The sequence below is a fragment of the Lathyrus oleraceus genome, chromosome 1 (genome assembly GCF_024323335.1).
Source record: "Lathyrus oleraceus cultivar Zhongwan6 chromosome 1, CAAS_Psat_ZW6_1.0, whole genome shotgun sequence".
Classification (NCBI taxonomy): Eukaryota; Viridiplantae; Streptophyta; class Magnoliopsida; order Fabales; family Fabaceae; genus Lathyrus; species Lathyrus oleraceus.
Genome location: NC_066579.1, coordinates 70433938 through 70438103, shown reverse-complemented (window position 1 = coordinate 70438103; position 4166 = coordinate 70433938).

Here is a 4166-nt window from a genome sequence, read left to right as displayed (position 1 = left end):
CAGACGTATACATTACATTGGATGGATTAATCAAATTAAAAAAAACGTCACTTAATTCAACTCAACAATTATGGACGAAACATTGTTTTGCATCAGTCTAAGACAAAATGTCTTTCGTTCTTGAAAAAGTTTCAAAGATCACACAGCAAAAAAAGAATTTGATTGGTTGGAAGTATTTTTGAGCTTGAAAGACGGGTGTTTATAACTTGCAAACTCTTACAACTTGGGTTTAATACTCGAGACTGCGTCTGGACCTTTCACTTAGGTAATCTTTTTCTTTCAATTTTATTGAAAAAAAACATTTGAATATTTACAAGTATTTTAGAGGGAAGACGAACACTTATGGCTTACAAGCTCTTACAATTTGGACATAATATTCGGGACTACATCTGGACCTTCCGTCCAGGTAGTCTTTTTCTTTCAATTTTATTAAGAAAATGATTTAAAACAAAATAAAGGTGGAACCTCAAAAAGGGTAATGGTCCAAACCTCATGTCTTGTTAAAAGATGTATCTTGATCTCGTGTCCATGGTCTTGTTAACAACAAAATCCATGTAAAAAAATGATATTTAATTAAGGAAATCCAATCAAACACACGAGCAATAATTTAAACAACTCAAAATCATATTGGGATCAATTCAAAATTGAAACGACATTTTAACTCTTAGAACTTTTTTAGTTAGAGGATTAAAACTCTAGCTAAACATATCTAAATTAATCTCTCTTTACCTTGTTTTTTATTAGTTTATAATAATTATATAAGAAAATAAATAAGTAAATAAAAAATAAAATAAAGTTATAAATAATTTTGTTGTTATATTAATTTCATATTTAATAATGTATGATTAAATAATAAAATAAACAAAAGAAAAGAGTTTACTTTTATAATTTAATAAAATAAAATGTTAGAAAAGTTATTTTTAAAAAAACCTAGTAAAAACAACAAAAGGGGTTTGTTCCCACAAGAAATCTATAAGGCGTGTTGAAGGCGTAATCAATGAAAGTGCCTTATGAATTTAAGGTTTATATTCCACCAAGGGGTAGTTTGAAAGAAAGACGTGCCTAAGATAAGCAAGAAGCTGAGAAAAACATAAGTCACCAGGAGATGAAACCGACAGTAGAATCATGTTTGGTCGAAACCCATCCTATCGACTGAAATGAAGATTGGGACTTAAGGAATCCTTGGTTGTGTCAAACACATAGGAGACAGGGTCGACCTAAATACCTGGGCGGGAGAAGTTTGAAATTGAAAATAACTAGCAGTTACAAGGAAAATAAGCGCCAAAATATGGAGTAGTTTGTAGATCGTGTATGGAGCAGTTTGTAGACCGTGTGGCACGACGTCTGTAGGCAGTTTCTTTAGTTTATTATAAATAGGAGATCCCACGAAGGGCTCGGGGTGTTCACTTTGTACCAAAATCACTTGTAAAAAACTTCTCATTCCCAGCGCGAGGAAGCAAGAGTTTTTAAGAGTGCTATGTACGTGAATCACCACATTTATTTCAATGCAACTTCCTTATTTTTCAATTGTTCCCGTTGAACACTTTATTTTAATCTCATTTACTTTTGAGTTATCACTTTACGTTGTCGTCTACGCTGTCGACACTGATTCTATTATGATAATAGAATTCACCAAAAGCGTGTTCGTCGTGTACGTCTTTTGAATGTTGTAGTGTTGTCGGTCACGAGTCACCCATAGGCTATAGCATCATTATCATTTCGTGTGGAAAAAACTTATGTTTGTTCAATACTTTGTCATGAGCCGTTTCTCACAAAGCGAATTATCTGTCCAATTGAATAAGTCACACTGTCACACTAGCACATGTCTTAGGATCAATTGGTCGATCCTGCAAGTAACCCTTAGTTTTAAGGCATAGGGAGGACCAGCGGTTGTTTACCAATTTCCACAGTAAACAAAATGGCACGCCCAGTGGGACCAGTGCTAGTGTAGTTACGCAATTGCATGAAACTTAGAAGTGGCAAACTATATAGTAGGGCACAAGAAACTGTGAAAATGTCAAACTCCAATGCAGATGAAGTGCCACAAGGGACTTTATCCACTACGAAAACAGTAATCTCACAGGTTGCAACTTTGCCGCCGATGACAAGTGCAACCTCAACGATGTCGACTACGGGCGCGATTGGAGCATCAATCCCTTTACCTCCACCGGGAGGTTTAGGATCAACGATAACGACGTTCAGACCTTATGTGCCTCGCATTGGCACCACAGATCCTCTTTATGGAATTTCGTATTCCTTAATGCCAGGATATCAGTCGACATCAAGTGCAACATTGTTTTCAGACAATGCTCAAAATATGAATCCCTCCTTGCAAGGATCAGCGCCAGGGGGCAATGTTCAGAATAGGAATAATACTCAGAATAGAACCATGCCGCTGTCGAACACTTCAATAGCGATGTTGAGGCAGCAAATGGATGATAGTAACCATGAGTTGGTTAATATGTTAACTAATCAAATGGGTACAGTTTTTAATCATGTGATACAGGAATCTGCTTAAACAAATAGACAGGTGGCGAATTAGTTGACGCGCTTGTGTAATTTTCTGAGGGCACCAGCTCGACAAATGGCACAAGTGGTTAGGCAAGCTGTTCCTGTTCATATGGAGATAGGGGCAGCAGAAGATGAGATAGTCCACGAGAGACAAATCCTTAGACCCCAACAAAATCAAGGCGTTGAATCAGGAGTAGCAGGACGTAACCAAATGGTATTGGTTAACCGACACCAAGATGCTGATTAAATTGTCGATCAACATCGACAAGAAGACTTAGCAGTAGAAAATAATTTGACAACTATTGTCGAAAGGATTATGGCTAGGAATGGTATGAGTGCCACATTGCAAAGGCCACTATATGCTTCCCTGTTGGCTGAATTTATTCTCCAAACCGAGGCACCTAGAGGAATGAAAGTGCCTAAGTACACTAAGTTTGGGGGAGAATCTGGTGAGTCGACAATAGAGCATATTGCTAAATACCTAACAGAGTCAGGAGATTTAGCTCATAATGAGTGTTTGAGAGTAAAAAACTTTCCTTCCTCTCTGACTAAGGCTGCCTTCACATGGTTCACTTCTTTGGCCTCAAGTTCGATTGATTCGTGGGCCAAGTTAGAAAAGAAGTTCCATGAACAATTTTACGAAGGACACTCCAAAATTAGTTTGGCAGAATTGTCTAGTATTAAGAGAAGGTTTACTGAGAGCATTGATGATTATCTGAATAGATTCAAATCATTAAAGGCCAAGTGCTTTACGCAAGTACCAGAACATGAACTTGTTCAGATGGCTCCTGGGGGGTGGGGGTTAGATTATTCCATTAGGAAGAAAATAGACCCAACTTTTGTGAAGAGTATGTCACAATTGGCTGATAGAGTTCGACATCTCGAACAGCTGAGGTTAGAAAAGGTTAGACACAATAAGGCTAAGAAAGAAAAAGTAGCGTTCGTCGACTATGACGCGACAGATCCAATATATGAGGCTGATTATGCCTCATCGACCGAATTAGAAATTGACGTGGCTGAGTTAAAGCCAGGATCTGCCTACGAGTGTCGGTCATTACTTCCTGCGCAAGGGAAAAATCCTGTCGAAAACAATCCAAAATTCCCTTCGAAAACTTATACATTTGATGTGACAAAGTGTGAGGAAATTTTTGATTTGTTAGTTAAAGATGGCCAAATGGTGGTGCCACCTGGTACTAAAATACCACCATTAGAACAAAGACAGAAAAAAGGATTTTGTAAGTATCATAATTATCTTGGTCATAATACCTCTAATTGTTATCTTTTTAGGGATCTGGTTCAGAAAGCGATTCAAGAAGGCAGGCTGAAAGCTGGCCGCAAAATGAAGATCGACGCTGACCCTCTCCACCAGGAGGAAGCTCTATTTGTGGAGCCAGTCGAGATCAACATGGTCGAGATCACTGAATACGATGAGGCCGACATGCTGGAGCAAACCGGTGAAAGCCCAGATATCGACATAGTTGAAGTCTACCCAAGGGCTTATGAAGATCTGGTAGATTTCTTGTACCGCTGCAAGAATAAGGGTTCACAAGTTTGCTTGTGCCCTAGATGTGGTGTTGTCACTGACAAAGTAGCTGCTGAAAATTTCCAGAAGCTACAATTGGGCAAAAACAAAAGAAATGGGCTGAACAGAGAGC